This window comes from Amblyraja radiata, chromosome 34 (genome assembly GCF_010909765.2).
Source record: "Amblyraja radiata isolate CabotCenter1 chromosome 34, sAmbRad1.1.pri, whole genome shotgun sequence".
In the NCBI taxonomy this organism is placed as follows: domain Eukaryota; kingdom Metazoa; phylum Chordata; class Chondrichthyes; order Rajiformes; family Rajidae; genus Amblyraja; species Amblyraja radiata.
Window position 1 is genome coordinate 19,378,030 of NC_045989.1, and position 27,129 is coordinate 19,405,158.

The 27,129-nt window shown below is 46.2% G+C and overlaps 1 protein-coding gene across 1 annotated transcript in view; it reads right to left on the reverse strand.

Annotated features, from left to right (window-relative positions):
- The window catches only part of sema6d (semaphorin 6D), a 239,009-nt gene that overhangs the window by 194,810 nt on the left and 17,070 nt on the right, over positions 1-27,129 (reverse strand). The window contains exon 2 of the mRNA XM_033050281.1: positions 16,610-16,655. The gene's annotated coding sequence lies outside the window, so the exon portion shown is untranslated. The remainder of the gene's footprint in view (positions 1-16,609; positions 16,656-27,129) is intronic.

Consider the following 27,129-nt stretch of genomic DNA (forward strand, 5'->3'; position numbering starts at 1 on the left):
TTTTATTATTCTGTATCCTCTTTTTTTTTTAAATTTCTATATTGCACTACTACGGACTGACGCAAAACTGCATTTCGTTGTACCCATACTCAGTATTTGTGCAATGACATTAAAGTTGAATTGAATTGAATGACTGAGCTGCAATGTAAGTAGAAAGATCACAATTTTCATGAGAATTTTAAGGATTCTCAATAAAAAAAAAGCTGTGGAAATACGTATCTATAAATAATAAAAACCTCTTCATGTATAATCTTTCAATACTACACAACAGTATAACTAATTAAGGTTGGATAAAGGTCAGGCTGGAGACTTTTTCCAATTCCACTTCTTAAGTCATTTTTAATTAGCTGCTAACTCCTATAGCTCGGCCATCTGCCTGTGCCTTATCCCTTGTTCATGCAAAGCTGTTTTCCAAAGAACCTCATTAAAATCCAGAAATAATAGATATGGTGGAACGGGTTACAAAACTGTAATAATCCCAGCCTTCAGATAACATCTTCTGGTGTGGTCATGAGCTGGAGATACTAACGTGGCCATTATTACAGTAGATGCTTCTGTTTACAATTTTAAAGGATTTGTTTACTCGGCTGACAACAATTCTTTTCGATGCTTTTCAAATCATAAAAACTTTAGGTCACGCTGTTTAGTGAGATCATCACCACTGACATAAATAAGAGTTACTTTCGTACAGTGTGGACGGCTCGATTGTAATCGTGTATAGTCAGAAGGTCATAAGTGATAGGAGAAGAATTAGGTTATTCGGCCCATCAAGTCTACTCCGCCATTCAATCATGGCTCATCTATCTCACCCTCCCAACCCCATTCGCCCCAAAACTCCCGACACCCGTACTAATCAATAATCTGTCAACCTCCACCTTAAAAATATCCATTGACTTGGCCAATGAGTTCCACAGATTCACCACCCTCTGACCAAAGAAATTCCTTCTCATCTCCTTTCTAAAGGTACGTCCTTTTATTCTGAGGCTGTGGCCTCTGGTCCTAGACTCTCCCACTTGTGGAAACATCTTCTCCACGTTCACTCTATCCAGGCCTTTCAGTATTGTACCTGCCTCAACTCCTCTGGCAGCTCGTTTCAGAGTTCCCTCATCACAACAAGGAGAGCATTGTTCAAGAGGGCAGGGTCAAGGACTATTGCAATTAAACATAGATGATCACCTCAGCCAGTATATGTTTGCTTACTTTTTCCTTTCACTGCCAGTTGCAGCGGGACTATTCATCTTGGTTACAAGTCTACAGGTTTACAGGTTTGTTTTAATATGAGCACTCTCTCTAGAATTCTTGCTAAAGGATAGATTTGCCACGGGCACAAAAGAGACAACCACAGACATTGCAAAATGAACATATTGTTATTAAATTAAGTTGTTGCCTCACCAGCCCAAAGTCCAAGAGGAAAAACGTCATTATTAACAGAAACCGCCTTTATTGTCAAAATCTAACATCTGTGACGTGTTTGCAATCACTGTGAATACATCTGCTGCTGGGAATCATTTGAGACACCGGACAAATAATGAATGAGAACTACCGGAACTTGCATACTAGTGGATATAGAGTTCATTGCGGAGCGGCTAATGGTGGCTCAGCGGTAGAGATGCTGCCTCACAGCGCCAGAGACCCAGGTTCGATACCGACTACGGGTGCTGTCTGTATGAAATTTGTACGTTCACCCTGTGACTGCATGGGCTTTCTCCTGGTGCTCTGGTTTCCTCCCACACTCCAAAGGCGTGCAGGTTTGTAGGTTATTTGGCTTCGGTAAAAATTGTAAATTGTCCCTGGTGTGTAGGCTAGTGTCAGTGTACGGGGTTGATCGCTGGTCGGCACAGACTCGGTGTGCTGAAGGACTTGTAGATCTTAAACTAAAACTAAATTAGGCCATTCGGCCCATCGAGTCTACTCTGCCATTCACTCATGGCTGATCTATCTTACCCTTGTAACTCCATTCTCCTGCCTTCTCCCTAGAACCATTGACACCTTCAGAATTCAGAACTAGAAGCAAAATCGTTGCAGTAAATGAACAGTAACACAACTGAACTCATTAAAAGTTCATCTGAAGAAGGGTCTCGACTCGAAACATCACCCATTCCTTCTTTCCAGAGATGCTGCCCAGCTTTTTGTATCAATCTTCAGTTTAAACCAGCATCTGCAGTTTCTTCTTACTCATTAAAAGTCTCTGATGGATATGAACCACCTGCTTTGTTTAAACATGCAGGCTTGGCTAATGGAGGATGATGCAGGGAAGATAGACACAAAATGCTGGAGTAACTCAGCGGGACAGGCAGCATCCCTGGAGAGAAGGCATGGGTGACATTTCAGGCCGAGACGCTTCTTCAGACTGAGGAAGGGGTCTTGTATGTAATGATGCCTATGCCTTCTTTCCAGAGATGCTGCCTGTCCCACTGAGTTACTCCAGCATCTGATTAGTATGGGTGTCAGAGGCTATGGGGAGAAGGCAGGAGAATGGGGTTAGGAGGAAGAGATTGATCAGCCATGACTGAATGGCAGAGTAGACTTGATGGGGCCGAATGGCCTAATTCTACTCCTATCACTTATGATCTTATGATCTCGTTTCTCTCTTCGGTGTAAACCAGCATCTGCAGTTCTTTCCCACAAGTGATGCAGGGACACTGGTGCCTCTGCATCACCCAGTTCCTGATCTCTGCCTTGCCGCTTTAGGAAGGTGGAGAGCAGAAGGCAGGCGTTTCTCAGCCGTGCCTAAAGTGGGAACACATGGAAATGCTGCGGCTTGAACTGGCTCTCTAGTCTCGGAGCAGACTGCTCCAAGCAACATTTGTGGAGATCTGCACGACTTCCTGGCTTAAATGCAAGAGACGGGGAGAAAAAATAAATAGTTAGATGATGATTAAACGGTTAATGATTATTACACTGGGGAGAGGAGAAGTACAGCTGTGGCTGTGAGGATTTATCAGATCAGGGCCTGTTTCAAAATGAAGCGGGTTTGTTTTCTTTCTTAAAGGCAAAGGCCACGTTTTAACTTTGGGTTGATTGGAAGAATCATATTTCATTTTTATCAAAGGTTCAAAGGTTCAAAGGTTGATTTATTGTCACATACACCTAGATGTAGTGAAATTCTTTTTGCCAATGCAGCACATTAAAATGAATACAAACATAACAATAATAAATAGCTTTAACATAAAAACATCCCCCCACAATGGTTCCCATTATGGGGGAAGGCACAAAGTCCAGTCCCATCCCCAATGTCCACCCATAGTCGGGCCTATTGAGGCCTCCACAGTTGCCTCTACGGAGGCCCGATGTTCCAGGCCGTCCTCGCCGGGTGATGATGTTCCGGCGTCGGGAGAGTCCTCTCAGCGGCATGGGAACCCTGGAACGGCCGCTTCCCTACTCGAGACCGTGGCTTCCGGAGCCGACAAGGCCGCGCCGAATGGAGCTCAACTGGCGATCTCGTCGCGAGATCCCAGGCTCCCGATGTAAAGTTCAGCGCCGCCGCCCGCAGCTCCACGATGTTTTTAACGCCGGTCCCAGCTCACCGGAGTTCCGGCGCGGCGACTCAGGCAAGGCACCGCCCGCCCCGCAATGGCGCTCCAGCGCTGCACCGCCATCCTCAGACCCGCAGCTCCGCCGCCGCCGATGCCGAGGCTCCGGGCGGTCCCCTCGCTCCTCGGACCCGCAGCTCCGCAGCCGCCGCCGATGCCGATGCCGAGGCTCCGGGCGGTCCCCTCAGGTAGGCCGCGAGGACGGGTCGAAAGTGCAGCCCGGAGAAAAGCTGCATCTCCGACCAGGTAGGGACCCTGAAAATTAGTTTCCCCCTTCCCCCCCCCCTCCCCCACACATAAAAAAGCTAGAACTCCTTAAAAACAAAACACTAAACTAACTAAAAATAAGAAAAAAGAAATGAAAAACAGACAGCTGCAGGCTAGGCAGCCATACCCCCTACAGGTCGGCGCCCGTGATGAGCAAGAAGCTTCATAGCAGAAGTCGCGGGGCTAGAAACTGGAAGTATCCCGAGCTAAATCTGCTACCACCATCATCTATTGCATCAAGTGATGGTTTCCACTGATTGCTGCCAGAAACTTGCGTCCTTTTCAGGACGGACGATGACAGCGAGGCCAACATTTGTAACAAGATGGACATCAATGAAGAAGAAGAAGATCATTTAGATGGGTTATAACTTAAAGACAGACAGACATGCCTATAATCAGTGCCTTCACAACAAGGGAGAATCCCTGAGGCTGTTATATGTGAGTACACACATACTGTCATTCGACACAACAGAGAGAGAAAAATTGACTGCTCCATCACCACCAACCAGGGGTCTTCATGATGTGAATATAGTGTAAACATTACCCCAAACTACCTGTAGAAGTCACAGAACCATTGTGTGATAAAGATGGGATTTGACTTATTTATACTACAAATCTTTACAATGTTACCAAACAAAAACCTATTTAAAGCCAGAGAAATAAACTCAATCAAGTCTCATGGGAAATTTTATTTTCGTATAATTTATTGTCACGTGTACCGAGGTACAGTGAAACGCTTTCGTGTTGTGTGCAGTCCACTCAGCAGAAAGACAATACATGATTACAATCAAGCTGTCCACAGTGTACGGATGCAGGATAAAGGGAATTATGTTTAGTGCAAGATAAAATCCAGTAAAGTCCGATTAAAATAGTTCAAGGGTCTCCAATGTAGTAGATGGGAGTATAGGAAGGAAGTGCAGGTGCTGGTTTAAACCGACGTTAGACACAAAATGCTGGAGTAACTCAGCTGGATAGGCAGCATCTCTGGAGAGAAGGAACGGGTAACATTTCGGGTCAAGACCCTTCTTCAGATGGGAGGTCAGGACCGCTCTCCAGTTGGTGAGAGGATGGTTCAGTTGCCTCATGACAGCTGGGAAGAAACTGTCCCTGAATCTGGAGGTATGCGTTTACACACTTCTGTACCTCTTGCCTGATGGGAGAGGGGAGAAGCGGGAGTGACCGGGGGGGGGGGGGGGACTGCTCCTTGATTATGCTGGAGGCCTTGCCGAGGCAGCGTGAAGAGTGCCGGAGATTTGCGCATCATCTCAATGTCTGAGCTGCTGCTCACTCCCATCGGATGAGGCGGGAGGATTTGGTCCAATCTTCGTGAATGTCAAGAAAGCTGAGCATCTCTTTTAAGAAGAGAATATTGTGTTTCACACCTTCAGTCTGCCCAAGGTACGTCGCAGCCAATTAAATAATTGTTATCATGTAGGCACTGCTGCGATGCTGGGAATGGCACAAACAAGTACAGACAGTGTTGTGATGAAGACACGGGCGTCTGCTTTAGTGAGGTTGGGTAAAGGGAATTGGCCAGAATGCCTTGATGTTTCACGAAACCGTGCCAAATAACCCGGAGACGCAAGAAACTGCAGATGCTTAGTTTAGTTCAGTTTAATTGAGTTGAGTTGAGTTTATTGTTGTATTGTCGTGTGTACTGAGGTACAGAGAAAAGCTTTCATTGCGTGCTAACCTATCAGTGGATAGACAATGCACAGTTATAATTGAGCCGTCCACAGTCCACAGATACATGATAAAGGGAATAATGTGAATAACGCTTAGGGCAAGGCAAAGTCCACTAACGTCCGATTTAAGATAGTCCAAGGGTCTCCAATGGTGGTTGCCCTCTGAGGCAAAAAGAACAGAGTACTGGAGGAACTCAGCAAGTCTGCTAGCATCTTAGTTTAGTTTAGTTTAGAGATACAGCGTGGAGACAGGCTCCTCGGGCCACCGAACCAGCAGCGACCAGCGATCCCCGCACACTAACACTATCTTACACACACTAGAGACAATTTACATTTATACCAAGTCAAATGAATCTACAAACCTGTACCTCTTTGGAGCGTGGGAGGAAACAGAAGATCACGAAGAAAAGCCACGTGGTCGTGGGCAGAATGTACAACAACACCGTACAGGTGCGCCAATAACAACTTGGCACTAAACACCTCCAAGACCAAGGAGCTGATTATTGACTTCAGGAGGTCCCATTCTGGAGAATACGCCCCAATCTCCATTTACGGGGAAAGTGTGGAGAGAGTGTCCAGCTTTAAGTTTCTTGGCACTCACTTTTCAGAAGACCTCACATGGTCCACGAACACCGCCGCGCTGGTCAAGAAGGCACAGCAACGACTGTTCTTCCTGAGGACATTAAAAAAGACTGGTCTGCCCCAACAGCTGCTGACAACGTTCTACCGCTGCACCACAGAGAGCATATTAATGTATGGCATCTCTGTGTGGTATCTCAGCTGCACGGAGGCGGAGAGGAGAGCTCTTCAGCGCGTCGTCAACAGAGCGCAGCGGATCATCGGGACAGAGCTACCAGCCTTGGAGGGCATCTACCACACGCGGTGCCTCAGGAAGGCCCTCAGCATCCATAAGGACTCATCACACCCCTGCCACGGTCTGTTTCAACTACTTCCCTCCGGCAGACGTTACAAGGCCTTCTACGCCCGAACCTCCAGACTCAGGAACAGTTTTATCCCAAGAGCTATAGCGGCTCTGAACCGGCCCTAATGAGTGCCCCCCCCACCCACCCCCTTTGGACAGTCTCCCTCAGATGGTCACGTCAATCAATTCAGCTTGCTTATTTATGTATTGTATTTATTCACCTTTCTTGTACATCAGTGGAGCTGCACACTAAATCTCGTTGCACTGACGTGCAATGACAATAAAAGATATTATTATTATTATTATTATTATTATTATTACAGACAGCACCCGTAGTCAGGATCGAACCTGGGTCTCTGGCGCTGTAAGGCAGCAACTCTACCACTGCGCCACCGTGCCACCCTCTGCAGAGGCAAAGGGAAGGTCAACGTTTCGGATCATTACCCTGCATGAGGATTGAGAGTGCAGATGGAAGCTAGCCAGCATCTGCTGTGATCTGTAACTTAGTATGGCGATCCTCCCTCTACACACACAGTCCTGATGTAGGGTCAGAAGCCAAAATGTTGACCATTCTTTTGACTCCACAGATGCTGCCTGACCTGCCGAGTTTCTCCAGCTGTGTTTTGTGCTAATGAACCGTCTACATTCACCCAAGAAGGGATGCCGATGTAACACCTCACTTAAAAAGACTCCGTTATCTCAGTGGTACCATTCACTGCCTCAAAGACAAGGTTGTACCAACCAGCCACAGCTGACGAGGCTGAATATCAGCAATTCAGAATGCAAACAGTGAACAATGGCTCACAATCGCTCTTTGTGGAAATAGCCACATAGATTTGGATTATGCACATCTTTACAAGGCAGAAAATCCACAGTTTCAATTAGCTCATTTGTGTCCATCTTTGTGGAGAGCTATAATTCTATATTTATGCACTTCCAAAGAACTAATTATATTCTGAGCCCGAAGAAGGGTAGGACATGGATATGACAGGTTTAGAAGGATATGGACCAAACTCGGGCTAGTGGGACGAGTGTAGATGGGACATGTTGATTGGTTTGGGCAAGTTGGGCCAAAGTGCCTGTTTCTACACTGTGTGACTCTTTGACTCTTTGACTCCATGAGTCCCGAAGCAAAATGTCACCTATCCATTCCTTCCATTCCTGCTGCCTGGTTCGCTGAGTTATTCCAGCGCTGTTCATAAGTTCATAAGCGATAAGAGCAGAATTGGGCCATTCGTCCCATCAAGTCTACTCCACCATTCAATCATGGCTGATTTGAACCCCCTTCTCCTACCTTCTCCCCAGAGCCCCTGACACACTGTGTTTTCCCTCAGAATTCCAGCAACTGCAGTTCCTTGTATTTACAGCCGCACCTTTAGCTTTAGTTTAGAGATACAGCTCGGAAACAGGCCCTTCGGCCCACCGAGTCTGCACTGGCCAGCGATCCCTGCACATTAACACTATCCTACACATATTAGGGAAAATATATATTTATATATCACGTCAATTAACCTACAAACCTGTACATCTTTGGAGTGTGGGAGGAAACCGAAGATCTCTGGGGAAACCCAGGCGGTCACGGAGATAATGCACAAACTCTGTACAGACAGCACCCATGGTCAGGATCGAACCCGGGTCTCCGGCACTGCAAACGCTGTAAGGCAGCAACTCTACCGCTGCACCACCGTTACCTCTTACACATTAAGCCATATCCTCTTTGCCTTTGTCTGTCCTCTGGGAATAGGGGTGAGCTGCTTTCACCAGGGGTGACTACCTGCAACGTTGGTCCCACCATGAAACAATTCTGGTCGGAACTCCTTTCCCCCTTCGTTTTGGACAGAAACCCAGTGGTTCACTGGCCGATTCCTGCACAGGCTTCAGTGAAGCAAGTTATCTTTAGATCTCGTACCCACACACTCTGTGAGATTTGTATAAATAGCTAACCAATTCCAGATGGATTAATCGCGAACATATCCTCGAGCAGGCACTTGACAGCAGACAATCATGTAAAAAAAAGCTGCAAATATTTAGAGCTGTTAATTGTCACTGTTGGCAAGTACACTCATTTCAGGTCAACAGCCATTTTTAAGAGAGACAAATTCTGATGATAGTGAGCCAGTATTAAAAAAATGAAGTAACTGAGGAGTTGATTCTCCTGCAAGAAGCTAGTGATCATATTAGCAACAATTTTAGATTACATCTATTATGAAAGAACCACAACAAAATACTGTATGTGGTATGTACCTTTGTTAGGTTCCTAAAAATGGGTTCAACAAATGGATATGTTGAACCCATTGAGGGGGGGGGGGAGTTTCTGGAGCACTAGGATGGGTGTTGTGGGCCGGGTTTCCAGAGGGCTAGTAGGGACATTGTGGGCCGCATGGATTTGTGGGCTGGCAGCTCAGTCACTCAGGTCTGGTGGGCTGGCAGTTCACTCTCATAAGCAGAGTGCAGGCCACCAAATTCATTTCATACCATTTCAAGCAGAGTGCAGGCCACCAAATTCAAATGCAATTTCATACTATTTGGGCTTTATACTCCTGGCCCCCCCGGAAGGGGCATTACCTTCATCATGGTGATTGACAGGCGAGAGGACCAATCAGCTGATCTCAAGATTTTTAAAACATTCATAACTTTTTTATTTTTCATCGATCGGAAACATTTTCGGGTTGCCTCAGCGGAGGAGGACTGTGAGTAAGATGGCCAAAAATCATAGTGATATATGATAGCGTTCTTTCTAAAATCAATAGTGATGAATGCTGTGGTGGATGTTTGTGTAAAATTTTAATGTGGTTGTGTTCTTTATTATTGTACCGCTGCTGGCAACCCAAATACCACCGACCTTGGTTGTGTGGCAATAAAATTATTTCTATTCTATTCTATACAGCGCAGACAGGAAGTGGTCAAGATGAGACTTTTAGTTATATAGATTAATGATTTAGATGAGGGAATTAAATGTGACACCTCCAAGTTTGCGGATAACACAAAGCTGGGTGGCAGTGTGAGCAGCAATGAGGATGCTATGAGGCTGCAGGGTGACTTGGATAGGTTGGGTGAGTGGGCAGATGCAGTATAATGTGGATAAATGTGAGATTATCCACTTTGGTGGCAAGAACGGGAAGCAGATGGTGTCAGATTAGGAAACATAGAAACAAACATAGAAACATAGAAATTAGGTGCAGGAGTAGGCCATTCGGCCCTTCGAGCCTGCACCGCCATTCAATATGATCATGGCTGATCATCCAACTCAGTATCCCGTACCTGCCTTCTCTCCATACCCTCTGATCCCCTTAGCCACAAGGGCCACATCTAACTCCCTCTTAAATATAGCCAATGAACTGGCCTCGACTACCCTCTGTGGCAGAGAGTTCCAGAGATTCACCACTCTTTGTGTGAAAAAAGTTCTTCTCATCCTTATCCTTAAGCTGTGACCCCTTGTCCTGGACTTCCCCAACATCGGGAGCAATCTTCCTGCATCTAGCCTGTCCAACCCCTTAAGAATTTTGTAAGTTTCTATAAGATCCCCTCTCAATCTCCTCAATTCTAGAGAGTATAAACCAAGTCTATCCAGTCTTTCTTCATAAGACAGTCCTGACATCCCAGGAATCAGTCTGGTGAACCTTCGCTGCACTCCCTCTATGGCAATAATGTCCTTCCTCAGATTTGGAGACCAAAACTGTACGCAATACTCCAGGTGTGGTCTCACCAAGACCCTGTACAACTGCAGTAGAACCTCCCTGCTCCTATACTCAAATCCTTTTGCTATGAAAGCTAACATACCATTCGCTTTCTTCACTGCCTGCTGCACCTGCATGCCCACTTTCAATGACTGGTGTACCATGACACCCAGGTCTCGCTGCATCTCCCCTTTTCCTAGTCGGCCACCATTTAGATAATAGTCTGCTTTCCTGTTTTTGCCACCAAAATGGATAACCTCACATTTATAGGGAAAGGGGAGGTGCAACGAGACCTGGGGATGCTTGTACATCAGTCACTGAAAGTAAGCATGCAGGTACAGTAGGCAGTGAAGAAAGCTAACGGCACGTTGGCCTTAAAAGCAGGAACAGGGTACTGATTTTAGATGATCAGCTGTGATTATATTGAATGGTGGTGCTGGCTCGAAGGACCGAATGGCCTACTCCTGCACCTATTTTTCGATGTTTCCATGTTGCCTTGTTTTAATATTTTATACAAAGGACCAAGAGGCAAAGCTGTGAATTATTGACGCCTTTGTGAACATTACCACAATGTGCCAGACGGTTATTGCTTGGTATTTTGTATTCCTTACCATCACTCGCAACACCGCAAAAAGATTCTCGTGTTATGCAGCAGCTCTCTATTCACAGAGCTCTTTCCCTTCAGTGGCTCCACGTTTGGAGGAAGTGAAATGCAAGCATTAGGTCTGATTTGAGTCTGTTTACGTCGACTCTGGTCTCACGCAAATCATTCTGTGTCGCACGCAACAAAAAATAACAAACTTAGGAAGACAAAGTGCCAGAGTCAAAATGTCTCCAGTCTCTTCCCCGACCTCTTTGTGAACTTATCCACCCTTCACAGTGTTTAGATTTGGGAACCTAATGGAAGAATAATACATTCTGGTTCACATAGTGAATCAGTATACAGTCCCAAAGCAGGCCCTTCGGCCCCACTCATCGATGCCGACCTAAATCCCCCATCTAAGCTAGTTCCATTCATCCATCTTGGGATGTCCAGCACATCCTTGACTGTAATATGGACTGTCCCCAAGCCAGCTTCATTAATGCTCCCAAATCCTCATGTTTAGTTTAGTTTAGATATACAGCTCGGAAACAGGCACAATTGCCCACAAGGTCCGCGCCGACCTGCGATCCCTGCACATTAACACGATTCTACACACACTAGAGACAATATTTTTACATTTACCAAGCCAATTTACCTATATACCTGTACGACTTTGGCGTATGGTGGTAAACCGAAGATCTCGGGAAAATTCCACGCGGTCATGGGGAAAACGTACAAGCTCCGTAGTCAGGATGGAACCCGGGTCTCCAGCGCTGCAAGCGCTGTAAGGCAGCAACTCTACCGCTGTGCCACCGTGCCGCCCCAGTGTCTTTACCTCGGTAAAAACTAAGGAGGAATATCCATTGAGGACCTTGCACATCTCCTGTGCCTCCACGCCTGGATGACCACTTTGGGCAATGCCCCATAGCAGAAGCGTCCACGTGGCGGGGCTGGAAACTGGACGTATCCTGAGCTAATTCTGCTACCACCATCATCCATTGCAACAAGTGATGGCTCTCACTGATTGTCGCCGGAAGCTTGCGTCCTTTTCAGGACGGACGATGACAGCGATGTCAACATTTGAAACATGGAAAATGGACACGAAAGAAGAAGAACTTTGGGCAAGGATCCTACTTCATGGAGTAACACCAACCCCACCCCCACCTCTCTTTTCCAGTTGTCTCCCGCCCACCTCCTACTCCATCACTCTTAAGAAGGGTCCCAACCCAAAACTTAGTCTGTCCATTCCCTCCACTGATGCTGCTGGACTCGCTGAGTTCCTCCAGCATTTTGTGTCCCGCTGTATCTGCCTTAGTGCCTTTCATGAGTTTGAAGTGGAAGCTGTGGACAAGAGCTGTGGTGAGGAGTGTCGCTGTTCGGGCCAGGGGAGGATGGAGGCTCAGTAGCAAAGAGGAGCGGCAGAGACAGTGAGAGTGACAGGCACTGACCCAGCAGCCAGCGCGGATCAGCCTGAGCTCAGCTCTTGTAACCGTGACATTGGCGCAGCTGGTGGATCTGCTGCATCATGGGTTCGATCCCAACATCAGGTGCTGCCTGTGTGCAGTTTGCACCTTTTCCCTGTGTCCATGTGAGTTTTGTCCTGGTGCTCCAGTTTCCTCCCCACATCCCAAAGACGTGCCAGGCTGATTGGCTTCTGTAAATTGCCCCGAGTGCACAGGGAGCGGATGCGAAATCGGGATATCATAGAACTAGTGTGAATGGGTGATCAATGGTCAGTGAGGACTAGGTGGGCTGAAGGGCCTGTTTCCATGCTGTATGGATTCAGTTCTACCGCATGCTGCTGTGCTCGATCAGACAGACAATGTGACTAATGTCAGCTGAGATGATAATTTTGCCCAACCTGGAGAAGACACAAAGTGCTGGAGTAACTCAGCGTATCGGGCAGCATCTCTGAAGAACGTGGATAAGTGACGTTTCAGGTTGGGACCCTTCTTATGACTGATTGTAGGGCGAACAAAGCTAGGAGGGGCGAGACAAAGTCTGGCAGATAACAGGTGGAAAGTGTAGGAAGGAACTGCAGATGCTGGTTTATACTGAAGATAGACACAAAGCGCTGGAGTAACTCAGCGGGTCAGGCAGCACATCTGGAGAAAAAGGGTGGGCGACATTTCAGGTCGAGTCTGAAGAAGGGTTTCGACCCGAAACATCACCCATCCTTTTTCTCCAAGGATGCTGCCTGACTCGCTGAGTTACTCCACCACGTCATGTGGAACTCCCTGCCACAGGGGGCAGTGGAGGCCAAATCACTGGATGGATTTAAGAGAGAGTTAGATAGAGCTCTAGGGGCTAGTGAAATCAAGGGAATATGGGGAGAGGGCAGGCACGGGTTATTGATTGGGGACGATCAGCCATGATCACAATGAATGGCGGTGCTGGCTCGAAGGGCCGAATGGCCTCCTCCTGCACCTATTTTCTATGTTTCTATGTCATGTCCATCTTAGGTAATAGGTAGATACAGTTGAGGTGGGTTATGGCTGAGGTTGGGTGCCCTATCCACATGTCCTATTCCTCACCAAATGAACCAGGACCCTGACAGGGTTGTGAGTGGGTTCCTGTTCTTACTTTGCCAGCAGTAGTCTTGATCAGTAGACTTTAATGGGGGGGGGGCGGGGGGGTATGATTTATTTGCAAAGTAGTTTACTTCTTACTACTCTGATGGTCTGTTGTCATTCCTACTCGGAGAGATAAGTTTTTTTGGCCTTCCATCACAGCAATGTGATGGATGTTTATGTAAATTATGTTGTGTCTTGGGTCTATTTGTTTGTAATGTATGGCTGCAGAAACGACATTTCGTTTGGACCTCAAGGGGTCCAAATGACAATAAATTGAATTGAATTGAATTGAAAAAAATCACCAGTGGGAATGTCCCATGCTCTAAATCCTACACAGACATTGAGTCAAAACACGAGCCTCCCAGTAACACAGGCGTGAGAAAAGGTGACATCGAGAAGGATTGTCAAAAGTAGCTAATGTTTAGGAAGGAACTGCAGATGCTGGTTCAAATTGAAGATAGGCACAAAATTGCTGGAATAACTCAGCGGGACAAACAGCATCTCCGGAGGGAAGGAATAGGTGACTTTACGGGTCGAGACCCTTCTTCATACCCAGATAGTCCATTCCACCAAAATTAAAGGGCATCACACGACTGGGACAGTGCAATGGACCTCGTGACAGCAGGGGGAGAAACTCAAGAGCAGATTTGTTTGCTGGTTACAAACAAGTGCAGAAGAACGAGGACAGTGGTGAGATTTGAGTTACTCCAACATTATCTGAGATACAATCAGTATGAAATGATACAGAGAGCACAGGATTATTAAACATTTAATCAGGCAAACATTTATTACCCCAGTCGCAGGGCGGTGAATCTGTGGGATTCGTTGCCACAGAAGGTTGTGGAGGCCAAGTCAATGGATGTATTCTTAAGGCAGAGATAGGATAGATTCTTGATTAGTACGGGTGTCAGGGGTTATGGGGAGAAGACACGAGAACGGAGTTGAGAGGGAAACGTAGAAGATAGGTCAGCCTTGATTGAATGGCAGAGTAGACTTGATGGGCCGAATGGCCTAATTCCACTCCTATCACTTATGAACTTGCAGCAAGCCCAGTAGGGCAGAAGGCATCTATCCCAAATATATCCCAAGCCACTACAGGTACAAGGGAGGAAATTGTGGAAGGTCAGACCTTTGCATCGTCCTTGCTATGGGAACAGTGCTGGAGAATTAGAGAATTGCTAACCTTGTTCTTTTTGATTCGAAAAGGAGGTAATGATAAACAATGTGATTAAGGGACAGTTAGTTTAAATTTGGTGGTAAGGAAATTAATTCCCAGGCACGACAATATATCTTCATTTAGAAAGGCAACCGATTAATCAAGTTACAGCATTAAGCAGTCACGATTTAGGATCAGGGCTGACTTTGATTGGATTTAATTTGATTTGAGGAGGTGCCAAGGACGCTGGAGGAGGCTGATGTGGTCGACGTGGGTTTTTGCGAGGCATCGGTCATGGTTCCAGAGGTTCAGCAGCTGGAATGAGTAAAGCCCATGAGATCACGGGGAGAGAGGCCAACTGGATTCACACCTGGCTCAGGGCCCAGACGCTGAGGGTAGTGACTGACAGATGTTTTTGCAACTGGAAGATTGTTGCCAATGGTGCTCCGCAGCGTTCAATGCCCAATCTTGTTCCTTTGTTTACTAAAGCCAACTGGGGCGAACCAAGACATTATGGACCGGTGAACCTTATGTTAGTGGTGGGGGGAAATTATTGGCTAAGGTTCTCAGGGAGAGGTTCACACACATTGGAAAAGCATGGACTTAGTCGGAATGTGTAGGAAGGAACTGCAGATGCTGGTTTACACCGAAGATAGACACACTTAAAGCTGGAGTAACTCAGCGGGACAGGCAGCATCTCTGGAGAGAAGGAATGGGTGACGTTTCGGGTCAAGACCCTTCTTCAGACCGAGAGTCAGGGGAGAGGGAGTATAGAGATATAGTCTGTATGGCTTTGTGCAGGGCAGGTCATGTCTTACAAACCCAATTGAGTATTTTTACGAGGCAACAAAGATGATTGATGAGTTTAGGGTGGTGGATGTTTGTATACATACACTTTAGTAAAGCATTCACCATAGAAACATAGAAAAATAGGTGCAGGAGTAGGCCATTCGGCCCTCTGAGCCAGCACCACCATTCAATATGATCATGGCTGATCATCTAAAATCAGTACCTCATTTATGCTTTCTTCCCATATCCCTTGATTCCTTTATCCCTAAGAACTAAATCTAATTCTCTCATGAAAACATCCAGTGTATTGGCCTCCACTGCCTTCCATGGCAGATAATTCCACAGATTCACAACTCTCTCTGAGTGAAAAAGTTTTTCCTCAACAAGGTCCCCTGTGGAAGGTGGGTCCAGAAGGATCCATAGCTGGAACTATTGATCAAGAAATGGCAGATTACATTTAAACCTGATGAGTGCGATGTGTTGGAAATCTTAAATGAAAGTATTGAGAAATGGCAGGGCTCTTAGGAGTAGGGTGGCACAGCTGGTAGAGCTGCTGCCTCACATCGCCAGAGACCCCGTGTTTGACCCGGACCTCTGCGTGGAGTTTGCAGGTCATTCCTATGACAGCACGGGACTCCTCCAAGTGCTCAGATTTCCTCCTACATCCCTAAGAAGCGCGGGTTTGTAGGTTAATTGGCCTCTGTAAAAATCGCCCCTAACATGTAGGGAAGGGTTGAGAAAGTGGGATAACATCGAACCAGCGTGGACGGGTAGTTGATGATCGGTGAATCTCGGTTCAATAGAAATTCATAGTCCACACAAATGGAGGCAACAAATTCCGTGCAGTATTGCTAAGCTAAACTCATTTAGTTTAGTGTAGAGATATAGGGCGGAAACGGGCCCTTCGGCCCATCGAGCTCGCACACACCAGCCATCCCCACGCACTTACACAAGCCTACACACAATAGGGACAAGTTACAATGATACCAAGCCAATTAAACTCCAAACCTGTACGTCTTTGGAGTGTGGGAGGAGACCGGAGCACCCGGAGAAAACCCACGCAGGTCACAGGGAGATCGTACAAACTCCGTACAGACGGCACCTGTAGTCAGGATCGAACCAGGGTCTCTGGCGCTGTAAGGCAGCAACTCTACCGCTGCACCTTATTGTGCCTTTCCTTGGTAAAGCAGCATCCACAGTTCCTTGTTTCTACATTCGGTGATAGAGGGATCATGGACCATGGGGGAGGATTAGTTCAAATTGGTGCCATGGCTGTCACAGACCACGTGGGCTGAAGGGCCTGTTCCTCTACTGCACTGTTCTCTGCACGTGTGTGCACTGAGGGAGAGCAGCCACGTTGCAGCTTCTACCACCTGTCTCAATGTCGTCTCCTTTGCCCCAGATCCAAGTGCACAGTGTCTTACCTGGATGTTCACCTCCTGGCAAAAAATACTCCTGGCACCACCTCGTCTGCAAATGAACAGAAGAAGCAATGATAAATCAGGTGAAGTAATCCCCACCCGAGAGCAGAACCATCTTGCTGTTCAGGAAGTCAGCAAAACAGTAATGTTGTAACAAACAAGTTATCGATGTCCATGACATCTTATGGATCATTGGTAGCCGTTGGGAGCATTCTGTGCACAAAACAACTCTTGTAAACCTTCGCAACGTTTCTGAACCATTTGGACAGGTACATGGATAGGACAGGTTCAGAGGGATATGGGCCAAACGCAGGCAGGTGGGACCAGTGTAGATGGGTCATGTTGGCCAGTGTGGGCAAGTTGGGCCGAATGGCCTGTTTCCACGGCTCTATCAGGAGGGGAGAGATGGTGCTGACGGGATGTAAATGCTTTACCGACTCAAGGAGCCAAATACGAGTGAGGCACAGACGGAAAGCTACTCAAGAGCGAGAATCTTTACGCAAGGCAATCCAGGAATGTTCATTATTTGCACTTTAAAAGGCAATTTTCAAAGAGAATACAGGGGCAGATATAACACAGAGGACACATCTGGAGGATTGTGCCCAGCAGATTATTAAAGAAGGGGCAAAAGGAAAGTGCTGGTGGAAATCATCGGGTCAGGCAACATCCGGACTGATGATATTTTGGGCCGATTCCCTTCTTCAGACTGAATGCCCATCAGTCTCTGCAGATTTGGTTTGAAGAAGGGTCTTGAACCGAGACGTCTGTCCATTCACTCCACAGACGCTGACTGGCCCATTTTCTTCCAGCACTTTGCGTTTTGCTTTGGATTCCAGCCTCCGCACATTCTTGTGTCTCCATCAAAGTAGAGCTATTCACGAGGTTGGACCGATTTCCCAGAGTTGGTCAGTTGGGAGAGATTGGCAAGCTGGGACTTTTTTCCTTGGAGCGCAGGGGGAGGCTGAGGATGTGTGATCTTATAGAGGTGTACACAATGAGGAGGGATATTGATAGGGTGAACACACAGTCTTTTACCCAGGGTAGGGGAAGTTCAGAACCAGTGGTCATAGGTTTAAGGTGAGAGGGAAAAGATTTAATAGGAACCTGAGGGGCAACTTTTTCACTCAGAGGGTGGAATGAGCTGCCTGGCGAGATGGTTGAAGCAGGTACTTAAACATAACAGCATTTAAAAGACAATTGAACAGGTACATGGACGGGAAAGGTTTAGAGGGCTATGGACCAAATGCAGGCAGACCTTTGACCTGAGATTCATAATTTTTGTAATGCAAAGATACCTTTTGATTCTTTATTTTACTGATGAATTATGTAACGAAAGAACTGTAATTCTTTACAGAGAATAAGAAGCTTATTCTTATGTGCTTAGATGAGGGGCAACTAGCTTGGCATGGATGAGTTGGGCTGAAGGGCCTGTTTCCGAGCCGTATGATTCTATATTTTCCTCAATCAATTCAGGCCAAAGTCTGCTTCTTAATATTTCAGGATATGAAACAGAAACCGAGAGAGCAGCAGCAGCAGCAGATTTTGCTGGTACCTACCTCCCTGTTACTTTTTCCAGAGAAGACTGAAGTGACCTCATTTCCCACCCTGGCTGCTCTCCAATTGCCTTTCCACATAAATCATCGCTTCAGCTACAACACATTTTCCGAAGCCAGGGAACTCTATCTTTTTCTCTTCATTCTTTATAATGTCTTGCTTTAGAATTTGATTTCCATTTTTTTCTTTCCATTTGTTTTCCATTATTGCGAAGAGTTCTTTCGTTACATAATTCACTGGGATTTTTACAGTAAAATAAAGGATAAAAGGATATCTTTGCAATTCCAAATCATGAACCTCGGGTCAATAGAAATTCATAGCTCGGTGAAAGTGGCTACATGATAGAATAGGGTGGAAAAGGGGGCAAACAGCTTGCTTGCCTTCATCAGTCACAGCACTGAGTGTAAAAATTGGCAAGAATTTCACTTTAGTTTAGTTTATAGATACAGCTCGGAAACAGGCCCTTCGGCCCACCGAGTCTACGTTGACCAGCGATCCCCGTTTATATAACCACACACTATACACTGGGGACAATTTACAATTTTTACCAAAGTCAATTAACCTGCAAACCTGCATGTCTTTGGAGTGTGGAGGAAACTGGAGCATCCGGAGAAAATCCACGCAGGCCACGGGGAGAGCGTAATAACTCCGTACAGACAACAACCGTAGTCAGGATCGAACCCAGGTCGCTGGCGATGCAAGGCAGCAACTCTACCACTGCGCCTTTTATACAGCAGTCTCTTTGCAGCTGGATAAAACTTTGGTTAACCACATTTGGAGTCTTGTCAGCTGTTCTGGCTGCCACGCTATAGGAATGATGTGGAGGCTTTGGAGAGGATGCAGAAGAGGTTCACCTGGATTTTGCTTGGAATGGATTGTATTAGCTACGAGGAGAGATTGGACAAATTTGATCATTTTATTGGAAAATGGACCACCGACTATTAAAAGCATTACTGCAAAAAGGCAACAAGTCCACATACAGTGGCTTCTGTGTCTGAAGTCACAGTGCAGTTGGAAGAGTCTGACTCTCTCTCTCCCTCTCCCTCTCTTTCTCTCTCTCTCTCTCACTGTCTGAATACTGGGAAATGGACAGCAGTTTAGTCATTTCTTAGTATAATGCTTTCAACAAACAATAAATGACTCCAGTTAAAGGACTGCACTACACTGACTGCAAGTGTCTCGTTATTGAGATGTAAGGGCCAGTGTGTAGTGTTACCGTAATCTTTGCTGTCAACAGTGGAGAGGTGTCGCGGTTACTTTAGAGATACAGCGCGGAAACAAGCTCTACGGCTCACTGAGTCTGCGCCGACCAGTGATCACCTCGTACAGTAGCACTATCCTGCACAGTAGGGACAATTTACAGAAGCCAATTAACCTACAATCCTGTACGTCCTTGGAGTGTGGGCAGTGGCAGACTGGGTCTAAAAATATTGGTTGCCAGGAGACAAAGGGGGCCCACTTCATCAGGGGCCCACTTGATATAGGGGGCCCACTTCATCAGGGGCCCACTTGATATAGGGGGCCCACTTCATCAGGGGCCCACTTGCCATCGGGCAAGCTGACACCCTGGCCAGTCCGCCACTGAGTGTGGGAGGAAACCAGAGCAAACATGCAGTCACATGGATAACGTACAAACTCCGTACAGACAGCGCCGGTGATCAGGATCGGACCCGGGTCTCTGGCGCTGTACCTCTACCGCTGCCCTTTTACTATTCAAATTAATCTCTGGGAATAAATCTGAAGGTGAATCACAATTTAGATTCATATTTCATCTGGAAGCAAAGGCAACTTGAACCTCGACCTACTTTATTTCCCTGCCGTATTCTTGTGAAACCTGTTGGGAAATGATGACAACACCTCGAGCGCTGGAGGAACTCTGCGGGTCAGGCAGCATCTGCGGAGGGAATCGATTACAAACAGGCATCGAAGGGGCAGTGTCGAGTACAGAAGTGAATGCCGGCAACATGATGTCAATCTCTCGCCAAAAGCGGCCGCACACGGCTACTGTATTTATGATTGTGTCCCAAAATCCAATGGCGCCTTTAGGGCCAGGAGACCGTGAACCAAGACCAACAGGCGGCATGAGAAAGTGGATAGACTCGGCTTGTACTCGCTAGAATTTATAAGATTGAGGGGGGATCTTATAGAAACTTACAAAATTCTTAAGGGGTTGGACAGGCTAGATGCAGGAAGATTGTTCCAGATGTTGGGGAAGTCCAGAACAAGGGGTCACAGTTTAAGGATAAGGGGGAAATCTTTTAGGACCGAGATGAGGAAAACATTTTTTACACAGAGAGTGGTGAATCTCTGGAATTCTCTGCCACAGAAGGTAGTTGAGGCCAGTTCATTGGCTATATTTAAGAGGGAGTTAGATGTGGCCCTTGTGGCTAAAGGGATCAGGGGGTATGGAGAGAAGATAGGTACAGGATACTGAGTTGGATGATCAGCCATGATCATATTGAATGGCGGTGCAGGCTCGAAGGGCCGAATGGCCTACTCCTCCACCTATTTTCTATGTTTCTATAGCGCCTCTCATCTACAGACCATTTTGCAGGAACTTCACCTGCACGTCGAACGACAGAATATAAACCGGCCAGTCTAACTGAGTCGAGGTTTACTGTTCAAGCAGCAACAAGTACTGAAATGCCCAAAAAGGTTGCATTGAAAAGTCTTGTAATCCGATTCCTCCACCCCCTTATATAAATCATGATTTTGAGGCTACAAGGTCATAAATCTGGCGCAGAGAGCAAAACTCGCAGAGCTCCATTTCCCGTTCATTTCAATGGTAAACAGAGCACTTTGATTTTAAATGCAGCCATTGGAAACTGTCCAGAACATTTTTTTTTTTTTCCCTTGGCCACATCTACTTTCTGGCCATGGTCTCAATCTTGTCAAGCTTCCTTTACTAGCTTTGCATTCTCTACTGCACATAAGCTGACGGTATTATTGAAATAACAGAATCGGCTTGCTGGCAACAAGCATTTAGGGAAAAGTCTGCATCGCGGTTTTAAGTTTCAGCGATTCTTGCAGCATCTTCGATGCACATGGCCATTTCCGTGGCCTGTGAATCTGTGGAACTCATTGCTCCAGACTGCTGTGGAGGCCAAGGCAATAGATATTTTAAGGTGGAGATTGACCGATTCTTGATTAGTACGGGTGTCGGGGGTTATGGGGAGAAGGCATTGAGAGGGAAAGATACATCAGCCATGATTGAATGGCGGAGTAGACTTGATGGGCCGAATGGCCACATTAGAGAAACTGTTGCTATTACTGACTGGTTGCAAGCCAACAAACTCGTTAACGAATCTGAATGGAATCTGAATCTGAAGTCTGAAGAAAGGTCTCGACCTGAAACGTCACCCACTTCTCTCCCCTATGAGTTATTCCAGCATTTTGTGTTTACCTTCCATTTAAACCAGCATCTGCAGTTCTTTCCTACACAAACTCTTTAACAAACCAAACTAGCACTAAAGCTCAGAGATTTGTGCGATAACCCCCACTGACTGAATTAGCACGCAACAAAAAAAGCTTTTTACTGGACCTCAGTGCATGCAGCAATGAACTAATCTACCAACATGCAGTGATTCATGCTACGCTGCAGCTTGCAAAATACCTCAATCTACTTGGTCTTTGATGAGACTGGTGGGTTCCATCTGCTGTTCCATCCAGTCTTTGAGATAAAATTTCTTTATAGGCCCGAAACGTTGCCTATTTCCTTCGCTCCATTGATGCTGCTGCACCCGCTGAGATTCTCCAGCACTTTTGTCTACCTTCGATTTTCCAGCATCTGCACAGTTCCTTCTTAAACACGAGATATAATTTCTTCCTGGGGAAGGTTCTTCCCAGCTGTTATCAGGCAACCGAACCATCCTAGAAAGCTACTATCTACCTCATCGGAGATCCTCGAACCATCCTTCATCGGATTTTATTGGGCTTTGTCTTGCACTGAACATTATACCCTTCATCCTGTATCTGTACATGGAACAGCTCGATTGTAATCGTGTATAGTCTCTTCGCCGACTAAAGAGCAGGGAACAAAAAGCTTTTCATTGTACCTGGGTACACAGGACGATAAACAAACGACCTCCAGTTCATTGCTTGCCAGGTGCATTGACGCACCGAGGATGTGTAAAGCCGATTTACAAACGCAAATACTACTTTGGTTTGTAGCACAAAACTAACTTCCAGCCTCAGATTCTTGCTGTGGGGCATTTGGTGCTTTCCTCACACAGAAGCAGGAAACCGATGCAAATTGGATGTGATTACCAGGCTCCGCGCAGAAATACCACCAGCGGTAAACATAAACACAAACAAAAACCACCAGTGATCCCAGCTCACTGCTGTGGAATCATGAGTAGCACCGAACGTGTTTGTAGGCTACAGTGAAATGCTTCACGCCTTCTAGCTGATACTTCTTCCTTTAGTACAGGTAATGATGATTCTAGCAGTACACACTCCACTTGAGTGTTTATTGAAATGACAGAATCTAATGTTAATTCAGTTATCGCCTCCAACAATAGACGCTAACATTTTGGAGTAGAATACTGATATTGTTTTCCCCAGCAGGTCTCTTGAAAATCCAGGGTTTATCATCAAATTAAATCGAATATTACAATTAATTCTAAACTAGCAATCTAACCAGAAAATATAAAGTATTATATCGAGTTAAAACCCCAGACCCACAGTATATACTTTATAAACATTTTGATTCAGTCTCAAATGCCAAGCAACAGTTATTAGAAAAGTAAGCTTCCGGCAATATATATTTTTCCTTAATTTATTAAGGATCGATAATCTCAAAGCGACTGCTCTGGAGAAGAACGATCAAAAGCAACATGTTTTACGCTCTGCGTGTCGATTCAACCTTGCGGCCTTTATGTTTGAGGAATTATCCTCCTCCTTTACTTCGCTGTTCCGAAGCACCCTGAGAGTTGTGGATCTGTGGAATTCTCTGCCGCAGAAGGCAGTGGAGGTCAATTCACTGGATGTATTCAAGACAGAGTTAGATTTAGCTCTTAGGGCTCACGGAATCAAGGGATACGGGGAGAAAGCAGGAACGGGGTACTGATTTTGGATGATCAGCCATGATCACATTGAATGGCGGTGCTCGCTCGAAGGGCCGAATGGCCTGCACATGCACCTATTTTCTAACTTTCTGTTTCCATAAAAGCTGCTCCTGCAGATCGCTGCAGCCAATCTGTTCTCCTGCTGCCGTTACTGAAACCCACTTGCAACAGATGCAGTCCAGTTAACTTTCTGTTATTACTGCCGCAGAAAGTAAAATGAAAGGTCAGGAGTTGTGGCTACGTCTCTCTGTTCTAAATTTACACCCCTAAGGCACCCCACATATATAATCATAATCAATGGAGGGCCCAGGTCTATTATTACAAATGAAAGCAGACACCTCAAATAGATTAAGCATCAGGTATCTTGTGTTCTTTACACAAAGGTAGCTTTTTTAAGCTTCATTATGTACTCTTGTAGCAAGAAACTTTATTTACCATCTGTCTCATCTTTCTCTTTTTTAAGGTGGGTTCAAAGAAACCAAATTTATCTGGAGAGGTGCTGAGGTTTTTTGCAAAAACCCAGCACACCTCATTACACCAGGGCTATTCCCTCTTGTTTAGACCAACACAAGGTGCAGGGAAATTTCTTGCACAAAGGAAGAAGCCAAGGTTCGACAGACCCTTCCATGCTATCAGGGTGTTCCAAAGTGTCAACAGCTTTATGCCCCTGTCCCACTTAGGAAACCTGAACGGAAACCTCTGGAGACTTTGCGCCTCACCCAAGGTTTCCGTGTGGTTCCCGGAGGTTACAGGTGGTTGCCGAAGGTTGCAGGTAGAGGAAGCAGGTAGGGAGACTGACAAAAACCTCCGGGAACCGCACGGAAACCTTGGGTGGGGCGCAAAGTCTCCAAAGGTTTCCGTTCAGGTTTCCTAAGTGGGACAGGGGCATTAGGCTTTAGACTTGAGAGATACAGCACAGAAAGAGGCCCTTTGGTCCACCAATTCCGCACCGACCAGCGATCACCCCGTACACTAGCACTATCTTACACACTAGGGACAATTTACAATTTTACCAAAGCCCAACAAACCTGCACCTCTTCGGAGTGTGGGAGGAGACCGGAGCACCCGGAGAAAACCCACGCGGTCACAAGGAAAACGTGAAAACTCCGTACAAACAGGACCCCGCAGTCAGGATCGAACCAGGGTCTCTGGTGCTGTAAGGCAGCAACTCTACCGCTGAGCCACCGTGTTGCCCCAAATGTAGCTGTTTAGCCACATTTCAACATCACCGCCATTGGAACCAACTTACACAAAGCAATCGAATTAATTGCAATTTTGCTTGTTTTTTCATGGACAGTACTTTAGTTGTCAACACAAATTGTCCCTGGTGTACAGGGTAGTGTTTGTTAGCGTGCGGGGATCGCTGGTCGGCGTGGACTTGGTGGGCCGAAGGGTCTGTTTCCACACTGTATCTCTAAACTAAACTAAAGTGTGCATATCATTCCCTGCTATTGTTGTCTATGGCGACTCATTGTCCTAGAAGCCTCTTAAGATTTTTTTGAAGGCTTGATCACCTAATTTAATAAACTGTATTTTTTATTTAATTTTTTTATTTATTGTGATTATGAAAGTCACATTGTTCTCCCAACATCCCTCTGCTTGTTGGCCTCTGTCGGTTCCCAGTTAAGAACGTCACAATTTTAAAGTTTTTACTCTTGTTTCCAGACCCCTCCCCAATGACTTTGCTGCTCTTTTCTCCGTAATTTTGATATCTGGGCTGCCTGATTCTGGTACCTTGATCACCTTCAAGTTTACTTTGGTCCCAAGGCCACGAGATCTTGCATTCTCCCCCCCAAATTATTATTTCCTCAAAGTCATTCCTCAAACCTGTCTCGTTGACTAAACTTCAGGTCGTAGAGTCAAAGAGCATGAAACAGGCCCTTCGGCCCATCCCGTCCATGCCGACCTAGGCGCCCCATCTAAGTTAGCCTAATTTGCCGGCATTTGACCCATATCCCCATGAACCCTTCCTAACCATGTACCTGTCCAATACCTTCTGTTAAATGCTGCAATTGTCACTGCCTCAAATACTTCCTATGGCAAGGGTTTCCAACCTGGGGTAGATTTCGCCCCAGGGGGTAAATGTCGCCTACCCAGGGGGTAAATGTCGCCTACCCAGGGGGTAAATGTCGCCTACCCAGGGGGTAAATATCGCCTACCCAGGGGGTAAATGTCGCCTACCCAGGGGGGTAAATGTCGCCTACCCAGGGGGTAAATGTCGCCTACCCAGGGGGTAAATGTCGCCTACCCAGGGGGTAAATGTCGCCTACCCAGGGGGTAAATATCGCCTACCCAGGGGGTAAATGTCGCCTACCCAGGGGGTAAATGTCGCCTACCCAGGGGGTAAATGTCGCTTACCCAGGGGGTAAATATCGCCTACCCAGGGGGTAAATGTCGCCTACCCAGGGGGGTAAATGTCGCCTACCCAGGGGGTAAATATCGCCTACCCAGGAGGTAAATGTCGCCTACCCAGGGGGTAAATGTCGCTTACCCAGGGGGTAAATGTCGCCTACCCAGGGGGTAAATGTCGCCTACCCAGGGGGTAAATGTCGCCTACCCAGGGGGTAAATGTCGCCTACCCAGGGGGGTAAATGTCGCCTACCCAGGGGGTAAATGTCGCCTACCCAGGGGGGTAAATGTCGCCTACCCAGGGGGTAAATGTGTTGATTCTGAATTTGAACATATTTTTTCCCATTGACTGACGGTGTTTGGTTCTGGTATCCCGGTATCTATTCCTCATTAGTTGTTCATAAATAAGTGAAATAACATTGTTACGCACTATTAAACGGAACGAAAAAGGTTTGGAACCCTCTCCTATGGCCTTATACCCACCACCCTGAAAAATATAGATTCCTATTAAATCTTTCCCTTCTCATCTAAAACCCATGCCCTCTAATTCTTGATTCCACAACCCTGGGAAAAAGACTGTGCTTCCACCTGCTCTATTCTCTTCATGATTATATACTCCGTTATAAGATCACCCCTGCGCTCCAAGGAATAAAGTCCTAGTCTGGTCAACCTCTCCCTCTGGCTCAGGCTCTCAAGTTTTGCGTTATTGCAAGTGTGACTTATTCGGACTGTTTGGGGAAGAGGCAGGTGGTGATAAGGTGCTGAGTTGGCAGAAAAAGATTTCAGATTTTCGTATGAATAATAATACATTTTCTAATGCTGAACAGGAAGTTGAAGCAAATCTTAGAAGGAGCTCGTGCAGAATAGCAATTAACTTTCATGTGGTACATGAGTAATAGGTGTGAACATCTTGCCAATTTGCTTACTACTGTTCCAATTGGTTTCATAACATGAACTCGAGGAAAAGAGTCTCATTTAGCTTTTTTTTACTACTTCTATTTCACGGTTCTGCTTTATTTTCCCACCTTTACTGCACCTATGTAAATTATGGCTTTGACTCTGTCTTTGACTCTGACATGGGGGGGAGAGGGGAGTGCAGGGGAGAGAGATGTTTTTTTTTGCCTTCCTTCACAGCGAGGAGAAGATGCGCTGTGAAGGATGTTTGTGTAAATTGTGTTGGGTCTTGGGTCTTTTTTGTTTTGTATGTATGGCTGCAGAAACGGCATTTCGTTTGGACCTCAACGGGGTCCAAATGACAAATAAATGTATTGTATTGTATTTTACTTCGGAGTCACGTGAGTGACTACGTGAAAAACCCGCTTCCAACGCATGCGTGTCATTCTTCAAAGCAGCGGTGTGAGGTCACAGAAACTATAATGACCTAACATAGTAAGATTATCAAAGAGATACCAGTTTTGATATGATCATAGGAGGGTGGGAGCGGAGGGCACGTATTCCCTCAACGTTCCTCCTCATAAAATACAGATCAAACTTCAAACTGGTAAGTTCTCGTTTAATCTTACTATTATTCCTCATTACCATTCTTAGGCACTC